The 13,053-nt window shown below is 43.0% G+C and overlaps 1 protein-coding gene and 1 pseudogene across 4 annotated transcripts in view; both read left to right on the top strand.

Annotated features, from left to right (window-relative positions):
* Positions 1-13,053, top strand: part of LOC129024262 (rhox homeobox family member 1) — a 120,942-nt gene that overhangs the window by 44,614 nt on the left and 63,275 nt on the right. The window lies entirely within an intron of this gene.
* LOC129024263 (swi5-dependent recombination DNA repair protein 1 homolog) lies at positions 2,355-3,196 on the top strand (annotated as a pseudogene).

Genomic DNA, 13,053 nt, shown 5'->3' with positions numbered 1-13,053 from the left:
GAGTGTCTATGTCCACAACATTCAGTAGAGCAGAAGAGGAAGAAACAGTAAGCATGGAGCTACTGGCAGCATTTTGGAATGCTTCTGGTCACCGTGAATTTTGGTCACTGACCCCTGACTTCCGAGATAAGCCATACAACACTGAACCTTACACCCAGCTTTTCAAAGAGGGTGAGTGTTCCCTTATTTTTAAAGCAACCATTGGTGAAATAAAGGTGACACATAAATTAGATTCACTGTATAGGCTTTGGTAAAAGTCGTGATGTGTTTCCAAAGCTTCAGATAGAAATGAATCCCAGTGTGACAATGGATATCTTTTCAGTTTAAAAGCAAAGTCTCAGAGGTGAAAACTTCAGCTTCTGTGCTCTTGCCCACCCCTCTGATGAATATGAAATAGCTGAGGGCCCATGGATAAAACAGAAAAGCAGTGGAGAATAGCTTGAAGGCACCGGGAGGCTGGACAGATGACTGTAAAGATACTCTGCTGATTTTATGGGGTAAGCCATGCTTTGAGCATTTTCCAAAGGGGAAAGAAAGGTGAGAAACTTTATCACAAAACAGTTGATTTTTTACTTACAAATGACTATGGTTTGAATATTTGTCCCCTCCAAAACTCATGTTGAAATTTAATTTCCAATGTGGCAGTACTGAGAGGTGGGGTCTTGGGGCTTTTAAGAGGTGATGGGTCATAAAGGCTCTGCCCTCATGAATGGACTAATCCATCATGGATTAATGGGTCAATAGATTAATGGGTTATCATGGGAGTGGGACTGGTGGCTTCATAAGAAGAGGAAAAGAGACCCAAGCTAGGATGCTCAGCCCCCTCACCCTGTGATGCTCTGTGCTGTCTATGAAGTTTGCAGAGAATCCCCACCAGCTAGAGGGTCCTCACCAGATGCAGTCCCTTGACCTTGGGCTTTTTAGCCTCCGTAACCATATGAAATAAATTCCTTTTCTTTATAAATTATACAGTTTTAGATATTCTATTATAAGCAACAGAAAACAGACTAAGACAAGAATGTTTGATGAAAAGCTATGCCTTTTAAATTTTGACTGGCATTAAGTTATATAGATAGAACATAGTAACTAGCTCAACAGACCACACATGATTTAAATTTATTACTTTTCTTCTCGATAGATTAAGTTAGAAAAAAGGAAATATTAATTTAGCTACTGAAGTTTTGCATGTAAAACCTTCTTTGTAAAATTCTGGCTAGTCTCTTTTAAAGAGTAATAGAAAATCATGGGCATTACCAGTTTTCTTCAGCATTGTGGTAATAATAATAACTAATATTATTTAGGATTTGCTACATTGTAGGTATTAACCAACTATTTTACATGTATTATTTCATTTAATCCTTTTAACACCTCTAGGCTATCAGTATGATTATTCCCACTTAAAGATGAAGAAACTAGAGCGCAGAAAAGTTGTGATTTGCGTAAAGACACACAGTAAGTTCTAGAGCCAGAGTTCAAACCTAGTCTACATCATTGCATTCCTACAAAATTCACACTGATCAGTAGGTAGAAATCACTTCAGCAAAAGATGTCTGAACAGGAATGGTTAGTGCAGCATCTTTTATAAGGGTTTAACATTCGAAAAAGCTTATCTATCTATCTATCAATAAGGGACTGGTTAAACTGATGAAGTTAATCTATTCAGTGGACTAGTTTTGCATCTGTTAGGAGTTATATTACAGAGATGTACAGACAGTGTGATCCAATTTTAGTAAACACATTTACCAGTATTCATATACATTAAAAAGTCTGGAAAATTATACAGCAAAAATACTAACAATGATCATTGTGAAGTGGTAGGATCCTAGGTAATTTAAAATGTGTCCCAATTTTTCCTATAATAATTATGTAATAAAGAATAGAATAAAATCTTTAAAACTCACACCACTGTTCTTTCACTGAGAAACACTGCTTTTCTTTTGAGTTGCAGACTGGAAATCAGCCCTGACTGCACTCAAGTGCTCTGTGACCTTGGACAAGTCACTTACCCTGTCTGGGTCTTCTGTTTTATATAATAAGAACGCGATTTAATTTTGCAGGTTCCTTTGTGTTCTAACATTCTTTGACTTAATGAATCTGATTCTTAGCAAAGTTCTTTTAAAAAAAGAACAAATAATGTGTGGAGGTTTAAATGTTGATAAATGGTTTCTTCACACTTTATCTGTTTTCTTCAGCATGTGAAGTTATTATTTCCATTATTCCCTTCCCATGAGTCCTTTAAGAAGGGAAAGTTGGCTTTTTGCTCTCGCTGGGGATGGCGGAGGGAGGTACCCTGCTGAGGGGAAGGGGGATGCTTGAGACCTGGACTTCCTCGGGAGTCTGCTGTGGAGTTGAAGGAAAACCAAGATTTCATTTTCAAGATGGAAAGTCTGTCAGACTCAGCTGTGGTTTTACCTAGCACTCCTCAGACCTCTGTGAATCCATCATCTCCCTATACAAATAGTTCACGAACGCAACCTATGAGTGCAACACTTAGAGAAAGATTAAGGAAAGCAAGATCTTCATTTAATTCCTGTTATAATGTGGTGAAACTTCTTAAAGTAGAGAATGAAGAAAACGATCAGACCTTTTCAGAGAAACCAGCATCTTCCACAGAGGAAAACTGTTTGGAATTTCAAGAAAGTTTTAAACACATAGACAGTGAATTTGAAGAAAATATAAATTTGAAAAATACTTTGAAGAATCAATGTCTGTGAATCTCAGTCATTTGACTCTGGGTCATGCAGTGCTCTCCAAAATGAGTTTGTGAATGAGAATCTTTCTAAACAAAGATTAAATGATGAAAAAGTCAAATTGGTGAAGCAGGTTCAGGAGAAAGAAGACCTTCTTCGGAGGCTAAAACTCATCAAACTGTATGATCAAAGAATGATCTGTCTCCATTACAGTTGTTAACAAAGAAGTGGAGGAGCTGTAGCTAGCTGTTGCTTTATGAGTTGCAGTCAGCTGTGTCTGAAGAGAACAAGAAACTAAGCCTTACTCAATTGATAGACTACTATGGGTTAGAAGATAAATTGCTACACTATAACAGAAGTGAAGAAGAATTCATAGATGTTTAATTCCTGATTTTTGCTCCAGAATATCTTTGAGAATGACAACTTAATTAAAAGATACTTACTCATTTTAAAGGGAAGATAGAAACCATTAGGGCTCAGAGGAAGGTATCCCAATGAACATCAATTAAGGGCACTCTGATATATAAATTATAAACTAAGTTCTAAAAGGAAAATTAGTATTTTGGATAGATTTGCCAAAGAAAACTTGACGTTTAAATCATGTTTAAAAAGTCATTTGGGCAGTTCTGGAAACTAGTTTTAATATAATTGTTTCTTTGTGGCAAAAAGTTTTATTTTAAATGTTAAAAATTGTCCAATCTAGTGAATGTCTAAACCTAAAGTTTAAAAATTTCTGCCTCTCTCCTAAGTTTATGCACCTTGTTTACATCCATTTACCACATATTTCCATCTGCCAATCTAGCAGGTAATTAAACCCATATGTCCAAAACTTGAAAAAAAAAAAAAAAAAAGGAACGTTAATGTTAATGCATTTCACCAGAAATGTGTCAAATCACTCTGGGAAAATAAGTGCCTTTTCCCAGAAAGACACTTTGTGACCAATACATTAACAGACTTTTTTTTTTTTTTTAAAGTCATATGTTGAAACAACACACGTCACAACCCAAGCAAAATAAGAAACAAAAGCAAACTATTCAAACACAATCCCCATTAGCCGTCCTTACTCCAGATCTTGGCTTTGTTCCTAGGATCACCTTTTACCTATATATCTGATTAATGCTAGTAATAATGATAACTACTAGCCTTTGTTTTACAGATATCCATAGGGCCATTTAAAATATTCGAGGCATAGTGAATGATGCTGAGCAGAGGAGGGCAAGGAGAAAGAGTAGATTTTTTGTTTTTTAGAAAGTGGGTAGCTGGCTCGATTGGCTCACTACCTGTCTAGGAATTAACCCAGGCATGGAGGCTGTACTTACAGGAGCGCGCGTCCTTGCATGGCCTTTGCCGAGAGGCTCTCAGGCGCCTTCTGCTGTCGAGTTGGCCCTCACGCTGCCTCTGCCTGAGGGTTCTGGCTTCGCACCCGGCTCTCCTGACCAGCACCTTCCAAACTCGCTTTTTCACAAATGGCCATTTCTCACCATTTGTGGGGTGATGTGATTCTAGGAGTTAATGTGGGGTAAAGTGAAGCTTGGAGAGGGGGGCTGGCGTGGGGCATGTGTGGAGCCTGAGAGGTAATATACAGATTAGGGAATTGTGAAGGGGAGTCTGTGAGGTAGGGGTGGAATGATGTGCAGTTTGCTGGGGTGAGGGGTGGGTGGGAATGTGCAGCCTGTGGGTTGCTGTGTCACCAAGACCTACTCTCCACTATATGAGCATAGTCCTGGCACAACCCAAACCTTGGTGTCTCCTGCACCCCACAGGCCTTAGCTCCAATCAGGGGAATGGCAGAAAGCTTTCGTGCAGTTTCCTAGTCACGTTTTTAACTTGCCTCCTTTCAATAAACTGAAAAAAATCTGCCCTCAGCGAAGAAACACTATATTTTCTGTTATCCTTACCAACCGGAATAGTCTTTCAGCAATATATATTTATTATGAAATCAGAAGCTATTTTTCAACAAATGTGAATATTGAATATGTACCCCCCAAAAACACACCCCGGGGGAAGATCTCCCTAGAATCAATGGTCTGGAATCTTTTCACCTGTCTCACACTCCATGCCCCCTTCCATTTTTCACCCCCTAGCAGTCTCTTGATTATGCATTCACCTTGGAACTATGATTCTGGGATCTTGCCCATTTATGTCTGCTTGCTAGCTGTGCGGCAGCAAGTGAATCACCAAACTACTCTGAACTAAAAACATCAACCTCATAGACTCTATTCATTTATTCACTCACTCAACCCATGTTAACTGAGCACCTACTCCTGTTGAACCCTAGGCTGGGTGCTGGTAATAACGTCAGTGAACAAGGCAGATGCTTTCCTTACTCTCATGAAACTGGACACCCAACTGGGGAGCCAGACAATAAACCAATAAATACAAAACTGGTGGTATGTATGTCAATGTAAAGAACATGGTAAAACTAGAAAGAATACAAAGACTTCTAATTTAGGATGTAGGTCATGGAAGGCCACTCCAAAGAAGGGACATGAAAGCTGAACCTGAAGGATAAATAAGAATGAGCCAGGTGAAAGATAATGGGCAGTGATTCCAAGCTGGGAAGTTTTCATATATTCCCAAAGAGGCCATGTGACTAGATGGTGAGGAGTGAGGAGAAGACAGGCTCCAGTAGTTTGAAGAGTTAAGCAGGAGATAGACTAGGCAAAGCTTTGAAGGCCATGCTAAGAATTTTAAATCAAATCCTAGGGTATAGTGGAAAGCCACAGTATTATTTTTAATCACTGATATGATCCGATGTAGGTTTGGGAAAGACTAATTTGGCTAATATGAAGATAACAGATGGGAGGGAATCAGGCATGAGTGCAGGAGCCTAGTAAGGAGCTATTGCAGGTGTTTAGAGAAGAGCTGATGATAGCAGTTTGGTTATGGGTGGCAACAGTGGAAGTGGTAAGTAACCAGACTCAGAGCATATTTTGAAGGAAGGGCACACAGGATATGGTGACATAATATATGTGGGGCTGAGAAAGAAGAAGGTATCATGGATGGTGTCTTAGTCTGTTTGGGCTGCTACAACAAAATATCATAGACTGGCTGGCTTAAACAACACAAATTTATTTTCTCACAGTTCTAGAGGCTGGAAGTCTAAGGTCAGGATGACAGTGTGCTCAGGTTCTGGTGAGAGTCGCCTTCCTTGCTTGCAGTTGGCTGCCTTCTCTCTGTGTACTCACTGGCTTTTCCTTTCACATTCCAGTGGAGAGAAAGAGGGGGGAGGGAGAGAGAGAAGGGGAGAGAGAGAATCTTCCTCTTCCTCTTCTTCTTCTTTTTTTTTTTTTTTTTGAGATGGAGTCTTGCTCTGTCTCCCAGGCTGGAGTTCAGTGGCGTGATCTTGGCTTACTAATGCAACCTCTGCCTCCCAGGTTCAAGTGATTCTCCTACCTCAGCCTCCTGAGTAGCTGAGATTACAGGGGTGTGCCTCCATGCCCAGCTAATTTTTGTATTTTTAGTACAGACAGGGTTTCACCATGTTGGTTGGCCAGGCTGGTCTCGAACTCCTGACTTCAGGTGATCCACCCGCCTCAGCCTCCCAAAGTGCTGGGATTACAGGCATGAGCCACCACGCCTGGTCAATCTTCTTCTTCTTATGAGGTTATAAGGCAACCAATCCTATTGGATTAGGACCCTACCCTATGACCTCTTTTAACCTTAATTATCACTTAAAAGCCGAATCTACAAATGCAGTCACATTGGGGATTACAACTTCAACATAGGAATTTGAGGCAGGGCACAATTAAGTCCATTGCAGATGGCAACTAGGTCTCTGGCTGTGAGAGTGAGGATTCAGGGAGGAGCAGTTTTAAGAAATTGCTCTGTATTAGTTTTTTCTTGCACTGCTATAAAGAAATACCTGAGACTGGGTAATTTATAAAGAAAAGAGGTTTAATTGACTCAGGTACACAGGCTGTAGAGGAAGCATGGCTTGGATGTTTCAGGAAACTTACAATTATGGTGGAAAGGGAAGCAGGTACATGTTGACACAGCCAGAGCAGGAGGAAGAGAGGAGAGGTGCTACACTTTCTTTTTTTTTTTAGACGGAGTCTCGCTCTGTTGTCCAGGCTGGAGTGCAGTGGCACCATCTTGGCTAACTGCAACCTCTGCCTCCCAGGTTCAAGCAATTCTCCTGCCTCAGCCTCCTGAGTAGCTGGGATTATAGGCGCACACCATCACGCCCAACTAATTTTTTGTATTTTTAGTAGAGACGGGTTTCACCATGTTGGTCAGGCTGTTCTCGAACTCCTGACCTCGTGATCCGCCCGCTTCGACCTCCCAAAGTGCTGGGATTACAGGTGTGAGCCACCATGCCCAGCCGATGCTACACTTTTAAACAGCCAGATGTCATGATTACTCACTATCATTAGAACAAAACCAAAGGGGAAATCTGCCCCTATGATCTAATCACCTCCCACCAGGCCCCATCTCCAACATTGGGGACTACAATTTGATATGCATTTGCATATCCATAACAGTTGTCTCTGTTTTGGGCCTCTGTAATAGTCACAATGTCAGGTACTGCTGGTGCCAAAGGTGGTATTACGCATTGAGCTGCCTACAATCAGTGGTAAGTCTCCAAGAAACCAAGGTCTTGTGCACAGGCCAGATGGGGCTGTTGAATGGAGAAACAGTCTCATGAAACATTTTGGCTTCCTTAAGCTCAGCAATGATGGCAATTATTCTTTTTCTCCCCTAGGCAGCAGACATTGTTTTTTGGGAAACAACAGTACTAGGTGTTGGTCATCAGGTGGGTCCATGGTCTTCTATATTTCTCACTAAGATGGCCATAACTATTGCAATTCCTGTCAGGGCTTGGAGGCAAAGGCAAGTGGGGCTGCACATGGAAAACACATCACTACCAATATTTCATTCAGTAGTGGGGGCCATGACAACAGAGGTTAGTAGGAGCCCAAAGTCAGAGAACACGATCTGTTTTTTCCTCATCTTCATGCAAGGGTTTGTGGGGATCACAGTCACCTGTGTACTGGTATCTAAAAGGCCTAAGAAGTGCAATTCCTCTCCACTTCTCAGTTGAACTCTAATCTTGGCATAGGGCCTCTGGGTCCCCTGAGTACAGAAGGATCTTGTTTATAACCCCTAAAATCTTTGGATTTTTGTTTGTAACCCCTAATCTTGTTTATATTTGAAAGCTGAGTGTCACAGCAAAAGTTGCTCAGGATCTCTGATTTGTCTCCAAATCCACCAGGAGAGGTGGAAGGCCATCACTGTGCAGACTCTAGCGGGACCACTTATCAAATCCCCATGGCCTGGTACTCGGCCCTGAGTTTCTTAGTGGGGAGCCCATCAATCTGCTTTCGTGGTTCCATTATTGAGTAATCAGACTCAGAGATCTCTTTGGGAAGGCCCTTGCCCAGATAGTACAGAAGAGGGCACTCAAGTACTATTTTTATGCTCCTTTTTTGGAGGGGAGGGGTCAAATTTTGCTATTTTATCAGAAGCCATTTTTTCTGTGCCTGAGAATTTCTCAGTTAAGATCTGGATCACATTGCAGATTGATGGACTTGACCTCAGGAGGTGGCTTAATTGGGCTTGACAACAAGCAGGAGCAGCATGAGCAAACCTACAAATCTAAGTCTGGTTAATCTTCTCATCTACTGTTCCCACTCCCTCATAGTAGACCCAAGAGACCACCAGAGGGCTGCAGGACCTCCATAGCCTCTGCGAAGGTGGTTGAGACACGTTTTTCAGTGACTAGGTACTCATTATGTGCGGACCAAATCTGTCAGAGACCAAATAGTACCCATCTGAGGAAAGAGATGGTCGTTGGTACACTCATCTCCCCACCTTGCTCCTCCTCCTCAGAGAAAGTGGCCACTATCAAGGCACTATGGAGGAGGGGCTCTGTACCCCTCAAGGAGCCACTTTCCTTTATGAAGTTTATTTAACAAGATTACCTTTTTCATAATGGAAGCAAACTAGCCAAGTCTCTGTGGTTTCTTCCTCTAAGCAAATCTTCCTTCTGGCTTGGCTGCTGGGCATTGACCCTATCTAGTGAGATCACTGGACAAAGTGATTCTAAAGAGCTCTACATTATTTTTATTAGAAGCATGAGTCTCAGTAACATGCTGCATGGCATGTTGTCCGTCAGCCCCAGGGAACTGCTTAGATCTAGGAATAGTTTTGGGGTACAAGTCAGTTTACAGGGTCTCCAATGACTTCTGGCCCCACCACCAGAGAACAGTGTCCAGGGAATTGTTTCTGTGGCTTCTTAGAGCCCCTCTGCTGGATCTCTTATTTGATCCACTAGGTTATCTCAGCCGAGGTGATGGGGATAAACAGGAGGACCGATGGTTACCTGGGAACCAAAAGCTTTTATAAACAATTTTCTATCATCCTCCAAGTATACCCTGTGACTTACAATAGCAATTCCTGAGACCTGCTGGCAGGCTGGTAAAGTGCCACGTGAGGTCTGCTAGCACTTCCCAGGACTCACTGGCAGAGTGCCCGGTCAGATCCTCTGACTCTGGCAAATGATGCATTAGTATCCTCCAGGAGTGCCCTGCAAGGTCTGCTTACACCCATCATTAGTGAATTGCCCCACGAGATTTTCAGGCTCTTTGCTCTTCAAAAACGACATTGTGCATAATCAACTACCCAGCTTGCCATTCCAATTTTTCAAGAGCTCAGCTGAGCTAGAGAGAGCTGAGCTGCTGTGTGTCAGAGTAGTTGATTAAGACAAGTCAAAATAAAAGTAACAGTCAGGCTTTAATAACTGCCTTTGATAGTATAAGCAAGGGACTGAACCAGAAAAAGTACCGACTCCTCCATTATTCCATTTTTCCACATGGAGTGATTCCAACAGGGGTCTGATAGATTAGCACAGATGCAGGGCATCATCATCTCACTGTTAAGGGAGCCCTGAACAAGAGGCTCCTGCCATTTTATGGACCTAGGGGCAGGAGGAGGTGACAGGGAAGGGCTAGGAGTAGAAAAGTACTCAGTACTGAGTCAGCTCGGAGAAAAAGATATTTTTAGGCGTCCCCCACTCCCACCATGGCAAAAAGAGGTCTTAGCTCAGGTCCTTGAGAAAGGCCTCTGCCAAAGGCTCCTGATAAGGCAGACTCCAAATGGAGGCATCTGGTCTAGGAATGCAGACACGTGTGAGAGCATGATCAGTTAGGGACGTCTGAGTCCTTGACTGCAACTCAATTCACAGACTGCAATGCACGGCTGTGCATCAAGTCTGATGTGGGGAGGGCACGTCCCCCCATGATCCCTGCCAGGTAAAGCTTTCATAATTGCCTGTGGCGAGGCCTGAAAGATCACCCATAGGTTTTTGGCCAAGAGTTGAATTCACTCTCTCCAGTGGTCCTAGCACTTCCTGTGAGAGGTCTTGCTGTCATTGTCTCTAAAAGCATGAAACAAAGGAAGTCAGATCTCTGCCCCTTTGGAATGCAGCTACTGTGGGGCTAGGTGTTTCTAGTTTCCATTACAGAAATACTGAATCCACCCGTGCCCCCACCACACCCACACAGGGAACTCAGGAGAAGGGGAGGCAGGGCTGTGGTTTCTGGCCTGCTGTGGCACTAGAATGATCACAGCAGTGAGTCTGATCGGCTTTCTGGGTGTCAGACCAGACAGAAGAACCAAAGCCAGTCACCATCATCAGTAGTATTCTAGCTCTGGAGCTTACATGTTCACCAATGACAGTGTCTGCCCAAATCTTCCTTCTGGCTTGGCTGCTGGGCATTGACCCTACCTAGTGGAAGCTTAGGTATTCCACCTATCCCTGGAATTCTGGGCAAATTCTCCCAGCTCAGGAGAGTGGTGGGCTCTTTTTGGTTCCTCTGCTTTTTAAATTCTATCTGTTATGGTTAGTGTCAGGCCTCTGAGCCCAAGCTAAGCCATCGTAACCCCTGTGACCTGCACGTATACATCCAGATGGCCTGAAGTAAGTGAAGAATCACAAAAGAAGTGAAAATGGCCGGTTCCTGCCTTAACTGATGACATTCCACCATTGTGATTTGTTCCTGCCCCACCTTAACTGAGCAATTAACCTTCTGAAATTCCTTCACCTGGCTCAAAACCTCCCCCACTGAGCACCTTGTGGCCCCCGCCCCTGCCTATAAGAAAAAAACCCACTTTGATTGTAATTTTTCACTACCTACCCAAATCCTATAAAACAGCCCCACCCACCCCTATCTCCCTTCGCTGACTCTCTTTTTGGACTCAGCCCGCCTGCACCCAGATAAAAAGCCTTGTTGCTCACACAAAGCCTGTTTGGTGGTCTCTTCACATGGATGTGCATGAAATTTAGTCCTTTAATCATCATCATTGTGGAAGATAATGTTTATTAAACACCTACAGCATGGCAGGCCTTGTTCTGAGTGTTCTACTTGAATCTCTTCATTTCTTCTTCTTTTCAGCCCTATGAACTAACTACTATGAAAATTCCATTGTACAGATGAGGCTTAGAAAGCTAAAACAACCTGCCCAAAGTCACAAATCCAGTAAGTGGCAGATCTGTGATTTGAAACCCTCTGTCTGCATTGAGAGTCTCTGTTCCTCCTATTTAGCCACACTGACTCCCATACTTCTGAAACCGCCTTTGCAAAATTATGACTAAGACAGTGAAAGAGATTTAACTTAACCAACTCCATTTTGCTTCTAACCTCCAAACTGTCCTTGTTCATTCCTGGGCGTAGGCCCAACTAACCTTGGAAAAAACTTACAGTTTAAACAAAGATGGTAATAGCCTTTCCCAAAGCAGACTTCCTTCTTGCCTGGGGTCTAGATTGCCTTTGTAGGACTAACATTGGCCACAAGATTAGAAATTATAGTTTAGGAGACATGCAGCTGGAGGCTACAAGATTCTAACCCTTCCTAAACTGCTCCTAAGATCGGTGCTTGAGATACTTTGTAAACCCTGCACTTGATGGATCAGCTGGCACCACCCAAATGGATAAACTGGCTCACCTGATCTTGTGGCCCCCACCCAGGAACTGACTCAGCACAAGAAGACAGCTTTGACTCGCTATGATTTCATCTCTGACCAATCAGCACTCCTGGCTCACTGGCTTCCCCCCACCCACCAAGTTATCCTTAAAAACTCTGCTCCCTGAATGCTCGGGAAGACTGATTTAAGTAATAATAAAACTCCAGTCTCCTGCACAGCCGGTTCTGCATGAATTACTCTTTCTCTATTGCAATTCCCCTGTCTTTATAAATCGGCTCTGCCTAGGCAGTGGGCAAGGTAAACCCCTTGGGCAGTTACACTTCTTCCTCCCACCCCAGTGCCCTTACCCCTCCATGCCATCTCAGCAGCATGATGTTTACATATGGGTCCTAGATTTGTGTAGTGTTTTCCAGGCAGCAAGCTTAGTATTTCTTCCTGGATAGAGAGGACATTTAACAAAGCACTTCCCTTTCTGTGTTGCAATTAAGACCAATTGTCTTAAGGTGAGAAACTACTCCATATACAAAGCATAGTGGTTAAAGGCAGGGGTTCTAATACTTGGAGATGTCAGGGACTAATAAAGTTAATAAAATTGGGTCCTGACATAGGTTATTATCTTTTTATTTCACTAATTAAGGACATTTAAAACAACACCATTTATACTACTATTAAAATAATAGTAGACTGAACATGGTGGCTAACACCTGTAATCCCAGCACTTTGGGAGGCCGAGGCAGGAGGATCACTTGAGGTCAGGAGTTTGAGACCAGCCTGGGCAACATAGGAAGAACCAGTCTCTACACATAATAAAAAAAATTAGCTGGGTATGGTGGTATGTGCCTGTGGTCCCAGCTACTTGGGAGGCTAAGGCAGGAGGAGTACTTGAGCCTGGGAGGTTGAGGCTGCAGTGAGCCGTGATTGCACCACTGCACTCCAGCCTGGGTGACAGAGTGAGGCTGAAACGGCTTTTGCAAAAATTACAACACTGAGAAAATTATAGCAGTGAAAGAGATCTGATCATGCCAAAGTCCCATCTTGCCTTTGGCCTTCAAGCTGCCCCTAATTATTCCTGGGTTAGGCCAAGCTAACTTTGAGAGACATTTAGTTTATACTTTAACTGATAATAGCCCTTTCCCAAAATTCAACTGCCTTTGTAAAGCTAATGAGAGACTACCAGGCTAGGAGGATAGAGGAGCCTAAATTCTGCTAAGGTGTAGACATAAACGATTGCCAGCTATTGTTTTGGAGGTCACAAGATATGCTACTTCCCCAATTACTCCTCCAGATAACATTACTATTGTAGAACCTAAGACTGGCCTTTAGAGATATCTTTTCAGATTTGTTTGCCTGTCTGACACCAATGGCTTCACCTGGACCTGCCAGCCACTCCTGTGGCCCCACCCAGAAGATATTCAGTGGGCAGAAGGACCATTCCTG

Source organism: Pongo pygmaeus, chromosome X (genome assembly GCF_028885625.2).
Source record: "Pongo pygmaeus isolate AG05252 chromosome X, NHGRI_mPonPyg2-v2.0_pri, whole genome shotgun sequence".
Classification (NCBI taxonomy): Eukaryota; Metazoa; Chordata; class Mammalia; order Primates; family Hominidae; genus Pongo; species Pongo pygmaeus.
This window is presented reverse-complemented; position numbering and strand designations above follow the sequence as displayed.